This window comes from Crocodylus siamensis, chromosome 15 (assembly GCF_052110815.1).
Source record: "Crocodylus siamensis isolate JL-2025a chromosome 15, ASM5211081v1, whole genome shotgun sequence".
Classification (NCBI taxonomy): domain Eukaryota; kingdom Metazoa; phylum Chordata; order Crocodylia; family Crocodylidae; genus Crocodylus; species Crocodylus siamensis.
The window spans coordinates 43,009,773-43,022,246 of NC_143409.1; positions in this window are offsets into that span (position 1 = coordinate 43,009,773).

The following is a 12,474-nucleotide window of genomic DNA, read 5'->3' on the forward strand; positions in this document are numbered from 1 at the left end:
CCTCTGGGATTCAAATTCCCCACTACACAATGAAATGATAGCAGTGCCATACCTCACAGAGGATTGTGAGGCTGAGCATACTAACGACTGCAAGGTGCTCAGATACTACCATCCCTCTGGCATGTTAACTCGATAAGCACTTGCACACATACAGCTACCCTAGGGGCACGTGGCAGGATCTGTAGGGAGATCCAAGTGACATTTTCAAGTGTGGAAAAGGGCACCATAGCCAATTCTTCCCAAGAAACCAAGATCTTAACTGAAGAATTCATTTGACTCCTGGACTCTACCTGTTGGTAATATGTCCCTATTAAATTTCATGGTATTAGCTCTGGGTAATTGTATATCAGTAATGAAGGCATCATAACTTAGTTATTTGCATAATAAGCAGAGGTACATAAGTTGATCTTTGTATAATAGCTTCTGATAAGTGAATGGCAGGAATAATCAAGAGATTAATTGGCCTTTGTGTGTCAATTATGTTAATTGGCACAGCTGTTTGTGTGTACAGTAGAATGAAAAATGGATCTACATCACTGGATTATTTAAGAGGTTGGGGGGTCCAGAGAAAACATTTGCCTGAGTGGCACAGACTATGCATACAATACTGTGGTCATGTTTTCCTATCTACAAAAAGTAAATGGCTGCTTTCAGTCTGAATGGAATTCATTTTAGATCAAGTCCTCACATAGTTTTTGTACAGACACAGCTATTTAGGTCATGGGTATGATTTTTTTTCTCAATATAGTTTTATCAGCACAACCTGTAGCATAGATACAACTTTATTGGCATAAGAGTGCCTTATATTGGATACAGCTTATTTCTCTTTATAATGTACATAAGCATTTTTATACATGACTGAGTTCACAATAGGGAAGTGTACCATTGTAGCCATACCCGTTAATCAAAGGCATAACAGATATGTAACTAAATACATCACCATTACCGTTAGCAGATTGTGATTGGATTGGGAAATTTGAAAACAAAGTTACTCAATACAACAATCTCCAAGGCAAGTGGAAGTATATAGAGCTGGGTCGCAAAAAGTACAAAGACCAAAAGCACTGAAAAGTCCTAACTAGTAACCAACGCATATAGGATGAAAGGTTTCCCTGGCAAATGGAAGATGTGGTTGAAAAGCCTTTACTTTGTTGTCCCATCCTGCGAGGTGCTGAGTGCAGTGAGTGTCTCTGAACTTCAGTGGGCATTAAAAGTGTCCAGCATCCCAAAGGAGTGGCCATTCACCTAGTAAGGAAGTTGTCCATAGATGAGTAAGCTTTCTTCAGAGGGAGAAAACCAACCACATAGGAAGTTGTCTTTTTGTTGCGACTAAAGTGACTGACTGAAAACATGGACAGTATAGATCAGATAATGGTGCAGCAAGAAAATAAAGATGCCAATGAGCAAGTAAGTTCTTCCAGTCATGGTACCTTATGCAAATGGGCAATACATTGTTATACCATGCAACAGGTGTGTTGCTCACCGACATGACAGATGGTTAAATAATTCCTCACCCCATGAACCTAATGTTACAGATATGTTTCAAATCAGCCTACACTGAGAGGGCATCCATCCCTTTTTCTTTGCTGGTCAAGGGAGTATTGATCCAGGAAGTCCCCCTGCCAAGAAAGGAGAAGTAATGGGAAGTTCCCACCAACCTCTTTAGCATGGAATGAGTTGGGAGTGACCAGGTCCTCAGCCAGCATCAGCTGACACAGCTCCACTGAACGAGTGCAGCTACACTGAGTTACAGCAACAGACAGCCTCACCCCAGATGTTCATATGATATAAAAGTTCAGGCCCTCATTGGCCACCTTGCTAGGGAACCTGGGGACTGAGAGAGCCCAGAGGTCAAACTAACCTAGCACCTCTGGGAATGTCCCTTTAAGGTCAGAGTGGGTATTCATTAAGGAGGAACAATGAATTAGGAGGGGGAATAGGCATGGATGCTACCCAGACTACCTCTGATCCAAAAACATAAAGGCCTTTGCTTCCAGGGTCATCAAGCCAACACTTTTTATCATGATGTACAACAGCACTGTAACAGGGTGGTTTGTCCACTTAAGAAGGGACAGCCAACCCCGTTGGGAGTGTCCTACCAGGAGCTTTAAAAAGCCCCCAGAAGAGCAAGAAAGCAAGCTTGCTATCTACCTAGTAGGGCTGTGTGAAGCTTCAGTCCCTGATTCGATTTAGCGGAGATTCGGCCCGATTTGGTGGCCGAATCTCCAAATCCGAACTGAATCAGAGGACCCTTTAATCTCTCTGAATCAAATCAGAGAGATTCAGAGATTTGGACATTGACACAGCTTTAAATGTTTTTTCTACATACCTCTAAGTACCAGGCGGCTTGTGATAGCTGCAATGCTGGGGGGCAGGGACTGTCCCACAGGAGCATGAGGGGGCCCTCCACGTGCTTGGTGGCAAATCCAGAAGTGAACCTGAAGTACTCCCCCACCTCGGCGAATCGAATCAGTATCCCTGATTTCGGCCAAATTCGAAAAGAATAGGGCCCACTTCACACAGCCCTACTAGCTAGCTGTGAGGAGAAACCAGAACAAAAAGTGGCTCTTCTTCTAATGTCTGGAGAGGACAAGGGATTTTAGTTTGTTTTGTTGGAGATTGAGGCTTGTGTTGGGGCAAATAAAGCTACCTGAAGGCAGGGGTGGATTAAGATTGGGTCTTGGGCCTCCCCCCTCCCCGACCTGCGCCCTGCCATGCAGCCGCAGGCTCTGTCCCCAGCCAGCGCAGCGGGAGCAGCAGCCAGAGCAGGATGTGCTGCCCCCAGGTCCAGGGCAGGAGCTGCGGCCACCCCCACCCATAGGTCCACACTGGAGCTGTCACCAGGGGTGCAGAGCCGCTGCCCACTGGGTGCGTGCAGCACAAACTGAGCTCCAGGGGCAGCCCCCTCGCCCCACCGCAGCTCAGTCTGGCTGCAGCAGCGCCCAGCAAATGCACAAGATCATGACTGGGCTGGGCCAGGACCTGGCTGCACTGGGGCCGCCCTGCTGCTGGCAGGTCCCAACCATGCTCCACACCCATTTCACTCCCTGCTGCTGGCAGCTCTGGCTGCTGCCAGTACCTGGCATCCTTGGCCCGCCACGTCACACACGCCTGGCCTGGCCCAGCCGCTGGTTTCATCCACACCAAGGCAGGCACCCCTGGGCCCAGGCATTAATCTGCCTATGCCTGAAGGACTAATAGCATAGCTACCTGGCCTGCAGAAGGCAGCAGAACAAAACTATGCACCCAGCAAACACTTAGTCTGTGCTACCAAATTTTGCCAAAATAACTGTGATGGCTAGGGATATATTTCACCCCCTCCCCGACATAGGCCTGCCAGCAAAGCTCTCTGTCTGGATGTGGCTATGACAAGAGAAGAGGACTTCTAGTTTCTGTTGTGTGGGAAACTACGTTAGATATACCCATAACAAATCCCCTCCTGCTGCCCTGCATCACCTCTCCACTGCTGGGCTTTGCCACCACTGTTATGCCTGCACAGCTGAGCTGGAGATGGCTCTGTCACACAGACAAGCCTTTAGCATGAGACAGCCCCTTCCTAGAGGTACTGCAGTCTAATGATGAGGGACAGTAACTTTGCAGGGGTGATAGAAGAGTGAGGAAGAGAATGCACAGCCCTTCAATGTTAGTCTAGTTTCCAGTACACTCACCACGCTGCCTTTCCAGCACTTGCCCTACCCCATTTCATACCATTCGACTCAACTACACTTCTTGCAGAAGCAGGACCTCCTCTTAGGAAGGAAAAAAGGCATCAAACAAAACAACAGCAAGGGTTTTTTATTTACTGTGTCTCATTTCCTTCTCAGAGCAAGGCACACCTTGATAACCCTCTGGGCCCCATTATTCATAATAAATGTACAGCAGAAGAGCATCTTATGAATGCTGATCAGTCTACTGCTTTGCTGTCTCAGCGACGGAGAGCACTGTAACCTTATCTGGAATGAATAAGGCTCACACCAGGCAGCATTTGGAGAAAGAAGGCAGCAAAGAAAAACAGGGTGCAAAGAGCATATGCCAGCTTGCAGGCATTTCCAAGTGCATGATAACCCCTACAGCAGCACATATTCCCAACCCAGAGACAAAGATGGCTGTACGTGAAATCCCATAGGCCTTTCCTTCTTGCACTGTCCCAGACATTATCCATCTCTATGATCTCATCATGCCCAGTCCGCCTTCAGTGATACGTGAATAACTCCACACAAAGACCATCCTCCTCTAAATAGCCTTGCAGTCCCAGAGTTGCTCTGTAACATTTTTAGTAACAATGAATAAGTTATGCAACATGAAAAACCTTTTTTGGCAGTACAGAGGTTCTTTATTCATTCAGAGGGGTATTATAGATACACGCCCCAACACATTGTTCGTGCCAGCTTCATGCCACCCAGCCTGCTTGGGAGAGCTGTGCTGTGTTAAAGATCCCATGGATCACATTCAGTTGCACTGCTCAAGCCTGCAACAGAAGTAGACTACAAAGCTGTGTGCACTGGAGTAGCCCACACCATGGGTAACTGGTGTCTCCTGAGGCTGGGAGGCACAAGGCAGTGTTGGTGGCAGGGTGGTGAGTGGCAACCACCCACAGAAACCAGTGGTGGCAGCAGCCACTCTCGGGGATATGTGCCCCACTACCAGTCGCCTACATCCCATGCTCTGTAGTGGTTAGCAAGTGCAATAGAATGGGATGTGGGAAACGGTGATGCACTAGTACCTACTGCAAAACTTCATCATTAATGGAGGGAGGGTGGTTCCTCCAGACCCATTATTAATGCATTTAACAATGTTTGAAAAACACTGGATGAAGGCACAAAAGCAATAGGTGCCAGAAGCCAGGAATTCATGTCTCATCTCTACCAACTGCTGTTTACATTTCAGTGTACTTTGTAACTCTACTTACCAAGCCAAGCCATATTCCCCAGTGCTTAGAAAGCTGGTAATTGCCTGTCCAGTCCATGTTAATAACTGGGAAACAGCACAAGTCCATTTCTTGCAGAAATGGGTCTAGACTTTAGAATTCAACACTCTGCTAAGACAGCTAAAGGGCTTAACTGTTTTGTCAAATTCTTTTTCAGAATGACTATCCCAAAAATAGATACTAGATGATCCTGCCTGTAACTAATGCTTTAATCGCTGGATATTATCTTGCTACTGCTAGGAGTAGAAACCAGGAAATTTGATCTCTCATCTTTCCCGCAGCCACGTAGCAAACAGGAGGGACTTACCAGTAGAAAATGTGTCAGTCCTCCTCCAGGTCCTGCTGCATGTTGTTTCTCTAGCTCAGTGCCCAAGGGCATGTGAGGACTAGCACTGAAACCCTGATAATGATCCATATGGAGGGGGCCCTTATGATATTGCAATCAGTTTTTGTGCCTTAAAAGCCCAATGTGCTACATTTACACAGGCATCCTTCCTGGCTATATATGGAGAAAAAAATATTACAAGATACTAACTAGGGCTCAACAAGCAGCAAAACCCAGGTGTTCTACTTTTTGATCCCATGTCACCCACTTTGCTTGCTCCTTCCATGCTTCACAGTTGAAATGCAATGAATATGTTCCTGTAGACAATAAGCTATGGTGTCTATGAAGAGATGGGGATGAAAGGTTCCTGGATGGAAATGCTGCTAATTCCTTCTGAGGCTGAAGAGTATGAATTTGTTAGGGGCAGAGGGGGGTGTTTATTCTCATTTAGGTGCATTAGCAGCTGTGATCAATAAGCAGCAAAACCCATTCACTGTTTCCCAGCTCTCTCATTGTTGCTAATGCAGGATTCATCACTGTAATCTGCATTTAATAGCTATAAAGGAATAGTCCTTTCCATTTGTGAAGTGCTCTCATTATGTACCTCCTCTGTTAATGAATGGAAGCATGGGAGGGGGGGGGATCTATTCTCTCCTTCCCAGCTATGATCTATCTGTTTCTGGGCTAGTGGGAACTGCAGAGTGAGCTGTGCTGTAGCTGCTATGCACCAAGCTCCTCTATCAGGCACTGGTGGAGACACTTATGGGTTCTCGTGGTGCCAATGGTAAAAGAACTCAGCCTCCTTGCATCTGGCACCTCTTTGTAGCTAGTTCCTAATAATACCCCTCAGTCTTCTCAGTAATGCCCAGAGGTACAGGATGTTTCTGTGGAAACCACAATTTGTTTAGCCTGTAGCAGCTTTGCTTGGGCATTTGTCTGACCTGAGCACCCTCTGGGCATGCACTCCTCACTGCACTTTTCCAACATACCACAGCACCTCTGCATTGAAATTAGAAGGATCTCACAGGATATAGTCTAGGGACAAGCACTGACATCTTTCTTTCCCTCACTATGTCAGGAGAGGGGAGTTCTGTTTAGTACCATGCCTTATAGACTCCTTCCCTAGCTAGGACGTGCCAAATATCTCTGTTGGTTTGGAGGGACCTCCAGGCATTAGCAGTCCCTCAACAGGAAATACAAAGTCCATCATCCAAGTTGTCTTCCTCTTCCCCACTCTCTCTACTATTGTTGGCATCTAGGTCCTTCAGCCAGTGTTAACAGTGAGGTTGAATTAATCCCTGAACTTACTGGGAAAAAAGGATCTATCATCACTGCCATGTTTCTTGAACCAACAGTGGAAGTGGCATGTGTCTACTGTCTACTAAACTCGTTTTACCACCTTGGTTACAGTGTCTAACCTGTTGTTTTTGAGACACCTAAAACCTCAGCACATATGAAGGCAATGGTATCAAGAAGATGTGCATTTGCTAAAGAAGTTCTCCAAGCCCTTTGATTTTTATACTGAAACATTTGGATCCAGCCTTTTGCTAAAGGGAGATGAAAGGGATTGTGGGATGAAATAAATCTTGTAGGCTGGATCCAGGCATGCAGGCACATGCAGTTGGTGGTGCCACAAACCTCTTTGCAGCGCCACAAATCACACGTTACACATTAAACTGTGTGCAGCACTGCTAATTTGCAGCACTGGGGCAAAATATGCTATCAGGATTTCCCGGTAGCAAAAAAAACCCAAACCCTGAAGACCCAGCAGCTGGCTGGAATAGTGTGCCTTGAGACGGGGGAGCAGTCAGCCCTGGGCTGTCTCAAGGCACACTGCACCCCAGCCAGCCAGGAAGCGGTTGGCTGGGGCACAGGGTGCCTCAGCTTGGAGGCTCTGCAGCACACGGAGACAGGGGAGCAGGTAGCCCTGGTCTGCCTGCTCCCCCCAACTCTGTGTGCTGTTCCCCAGCTGGCTGGAGCACAGGAAGCCTCAGCACAGCAGCTGCATTGCCAGCTAGCCCCGCACTGAGGCACCCTGTGCCCCAGCCAGCCCCCCCTCCAGCACATGGAGCAGCCGGACAACGTGTCCTGCTGCAAAGTGCAAAGGCAGGGTGTGCACTGTGGCACAAAGTACTGCCATTACTATTTGTGCTGCTCCAAATGTACACCCCTGCTCATATGGACGTAGCTGTAGCATTCTGGCCCTTCCAGAGGACCAGGCTAGGTTGTATGCAGGGCACTCTGAAGGGAGAGAGATTCCCTCATTCTCTCCTGAAATACATGGCACCTAGTCCTTCCCTGATCACATCACAAATGATCCCTCTGCTCCCCAAAACTTTCTCCTTTTCCCCTCAGGAACAGCCCTATTTTGAACTGGGAGCATGCTAAACCTTTGTGTCATTTCCTGTTGTAGCTGATCAGCTGTTGTCCTTCTGGAAGGGAGGGATGGGAGGAGAAATTGCCTTTGATTGTTCCAACTCCTGTCTCCCCAGACAGTGTTAGCCCAAGACAGAGAACTACAGGAATGCAACTGGGTCTGCTTGAGCCTTGGGAAATAATTAGAAGTTTGATCTTGGGGTCTGGATCTTTTCATAGTAATAGTTTGACCCTTTGGCAGCTGTGGTTGGGCAATGGGCACTACTGATGTACTATGGTTCTGCCTGGGTACAGGTTTCAGACGGAGTCTTTCCATCAGTGGTTGAAAGACAGGTGCTATGAAGTTTTGAGATAATACCTCAGGTCAAACAATCTCAATGCAGTCTAAAATATGTGTCATCTACAAACTTTGCCCCCTCACTGCTGATTCCTGTATCCAGAAAAGTAAAAAATATATGGGGGAAAAAACCTAGACCTATTACCATAGCACTGTAGAATCACAGAAAAACAGGGCTGGAAGGGACATTAGGAGATTATCTAATCCAACCCCGTATTCAAGGCAGGATTACCCCTATCTGAATAATTCCAGAAAGTGCTTGTCTGATCTGTTCTTAAAAACTTCCAAAATGCGGAGACTCCACAACCTCTCTAGGTGATCTGTTCCAGTGCTTAATCATCTTTATAGAACCTCAAGACACTGTGCTGCTTGCCATGAGAAAACTGACCATTTATTTCATCTCTTTGCTTCCTTGACCTTAATTTTTAATCCAGAATATTACCTTGTCTATGACACCATAGCTACTTGGCTTCTTTAGTACTCTTTCTGCTGGACTTCATAAAATTCTTTCTGAAGCTCTAAATAAACTTTGCAACCAGTTTTCCTTTATCAATGTCTTCCCTGACATGTTAAAAAAAACCCTAAAACTATAGTGAAATAGTAATTTTCCTTTGCAGAAACAAATCTTATGGGAGAGATTTTCCAAGCCAGGCACAAGGACTACCTTCAAAAACCAAATCAAAGAATACCTACAAGTCGCACACAAATATAGCACATGTTTTCTGTTGTGTATGGTGAAGACATACAAATTTGGCTGCATCTGGCCTCAGCGTCCCCATCTGAGAGTAATGACATTGACCTGCCCTATTTAGGGGAAGATTTTCAAGTTGAAGGACCTTTCTTTCCATCTCCCAGAATACATGCACAAGGAAAAGAACCCACAAGCTCCCATAGCCCAAGCCACTACCATTTGAACTGCATGACTTCAGAACCTGGGAGAGGTGGCTCATGAAAAGGATTTGTTCCATTTTGCCTAGATTTTTTTTTTCTTGAGACAATTAATAGGCATCACAGGGCATGTCTACACATGCTTTAAAGCCCTTTAGTTAATTCGCATTAAATTTAGTACCTCCATTGTGAGGTATTAGGAAAATGTGTATTAGCCTGTTTTAATGTGCATTGACTAAAGAACACAAGGTGTCTGTACACAAGCATGGAGGCTGCTCTGATGCACTGTAATTACAGCATGTCATAGCCGACTTGATTAATTGAGTCTGCTGGAGTGTGGTAATTACTGCACTCCAGCCAGCTGCCGTGTCTCATGTATCAGCGTCCCTGCATTTCAAAATGGTGGTGGAGGTACTTTATCTAAAGCTTGTTCAATGCAGGGATGTTGATACACAAGATGCTCCAGGCACTTTAATTAGCACAGCTCTTGGAGCCACTCTAATTAAAGTGCCCCTACACCCTCCGCCTCCCCCCAACCCGAAACACATAAAAACACCCATGGTTTTTAAGTGATGCTTAATGCTCATTAGCCTATTTTAACACACATTAGCTAAGTAGCACATTTTTTTAGTGATGCTTCAATACGCATTAAAATAGGTTAATGTTCATTAAAGCACATGTGTAGACGCTCCCACATACTTAATTATTTCACCTGGTGTTCACTGAAAATGATACACACACCAGGCACCAACAACCAACTGCTAAGTAGCCAGACTCTATACAACATGTGAAGGGCTTATCTATTAGGTCAAAGACATCATTTAAAAAATGGAAGAGCAACTTAAAACCCCCAACTGCTGCATAGCTTTGTCTGGATTGTTATACATCCAAGCCCCTGTAGAGAATAAACCTCCAAATCAGTGCAAGAATGATTCCTAATAAAGTAGTAGTAACTTTTAATCATTTTAGATGATTGCAAATTGGCCTCTGCTGAATTTTGCAAGGTATTTACAATTACTTTTATGCATATGGTTCCCGACAGATAATAGCTCACTGGGCTTTGTTGTTGTGGTTTTGTTTCGTTTTCTGTCAGCTGTTTTATTAAATGAAATGTTCAGGCTAATTCAGGAAATATCTTTGATCTCTCCCAAAAAGTGACAGGCAGAGAAAGCTTCAAAAAGAATACTTCCTTTTGTCTTTCTCCCTGTTTTTATCACCTCTAGGAGCAATCACACATTCTAGAATGCAACTTTAACATTTTTATTTTGCTGTACTTTTCTATATGTCATGTGTTGTGTATTAGAAATATCTATTTAAATGTTAATGGTTCTGCTTTATGCCTTGCAGAGACTGTTTGGGAGAAGTTTTTTGTCCAGTCTTTGGGTGGTGCTATCCTGTAGTATAACAATGGGTGGGCAAGCATGGCATAAGCCCTGAGCACTGTCTAAGGTGGCAGGTGCCAGAATGGAGCTAGGGGGTGCCTCACCCTCCCATCCCCTCGCCTGTCCTGCCTCCCTGCACCTTCCCTGCAGCATTTCCAGCTCCAGCAGTGGGGAGTGAAAAGCAATAGTGGAAGCACATAGTAGAGGAGCAGTGGACAGAGGTGGGTTTTTTGCAGCTCAACACATGTCAGCAACAAAAAAACAGATGATATCTCCCTTCTCCCAGCAGTGAATTTCTGGCCTCTGCTCCTGCCCAGGATGCAGCACTGATCAGTTATGCCTCTGGTACTACCATAGACTCTATATTTCAGAACTGCTTAGACAGAAAGGGCATGCCCAAATAATCAGACTTGCCTTTTCTAAAGGATGTGAAAATGTTCTTCGAGGATTTCATAGAGGAATAATGTATAGTTCCTGGCTTATCAAGACCACAAAAGCTAGGCCCAAGAGCCTTTTACAATCTCATCTCTTTCCATTTCTCTCTTTGTAGAATTAAAAAAAAGTTTTAAACCACAAGGAGAATTACAGAAACATTCTTATTAAAATTATTGTCTGTTATAAGCACATTAAAGGCTTCACTTAAATTTAAAGAAAACACATTTAGTTGGGAAATCTTTTCATTACTTCTAATCTCATGTTTCCACACGTGAAAACCTTTGTTGGTTCTCAAGTACTGAGGCTAGAATATATTCCCTTCCAACAGTCATTTGCGAATGTCTTCTATCTAAATACAAGCACCTAATATAATAACTACCTGATGCCATTAATATGTCAATAGTGAGATGTTTTATGTACAAGTATGAATCAAAAGGCCTTACTGTGCCTGGTTATTAATATGAGAAACTACTTGAGAATGAAATATTTTTATTCATTAGGGAATTTGTTTGTTACCTGGCAATGCTTAAGTTATGCTTTTTATTTAACTCAGAGACAGGAAAGATTTCTCCAAGGACTGCTAAAAAGAAATAGTGCAGCTTTCCAGGCCAGCTCTGCTTCTGCAATATGATGATATCACTGAGACTTCAGCATCATCCGTGAAACACTGTTGGCAAAAGCATTCTCCAGAGTAAATGCCATTGCCATTTACAGTACTAACAACTAATCCTGCTAACAGGTTGTTCCTAGAAGGAAGACCTGAGCTGACCTTCGGTGAACAGAGAGAAACAGTGGAGTTTACGTTAAATATAAGATACTTAGTATTCAATCTTTTTCCTGTCCCAAGACCACATCTTCAAGTAAATAGGTGCATTTATAGGAAACATTGCTTTTTCACCTGAGTCACTCTTTAAAAGCCTTTTTAAAAACCCTCTTTAAAAGGTTTCTTTTAAATAACTGACTTGTTTCTTCATTTTTACAGAATTTAGTTAAGACCGCTTACCTCTGCTGATACGTAAACTGTCCAGGCTCCTGAAGCCCGTAAGTGAAATCTCCTTATTCATCTGCAAACCATTTCATTATCTATAATACATACAAAGGGGACTCACTGCTACCCTGGGAAATAATTTTGCTTGATTTTAATTGAGAGAAGAGTGTCCCCAGCAGAAACACCATCAGAAGAGACTGTGACTGAAGTAGCCCTTTTCACTGATTGCTTGAGTTTAATTTTTCTCCATTTTCCTTTCTGTATTAATACATAGTCAGAGTTAACATGCATAAGTATTTTCCTAGCCTACACTTGTGGGGTCCCCTAGGCACAATAAATCTGTATATAACAAAAACAGTGGGGGATCAAGTCCCAGGACTGATATTAAGAGAAGCAGTTATTAAGATTTGGTCCATTTTTTGTTTCTCCAGACTTATTCTCTTTTAGAATAAAATCCCTTGATGCTTGGCACTTTAAACCACCTCTTCTTTCTCCACCACCACAAGGACACCCTGAGGTAATGAGCAGGCTTCTTTTCATTCTTGATCAAAAGCATCTGGGTATCAGGCCTCAAGATGTTCTTTCTGAGTCTGCACGGCCTTTTGATGTTTGAAAGCAGGCTTGCCATAAACCAACTCCTTAAACAGCTTTTTGCCTTCCCTGGAGTTTCCCCTCTAAAGGGTTAATCATCAACCATTCACTCACTCCTTCAAGCTGCCATTCACTTAGAGCCTGCCATTAACAAGCAGCCTTTAGTGACACTTTTGATTTCAGATCCAATTTGTTCAAATCTACCCCCGGCGCCGGTTCTCAGGA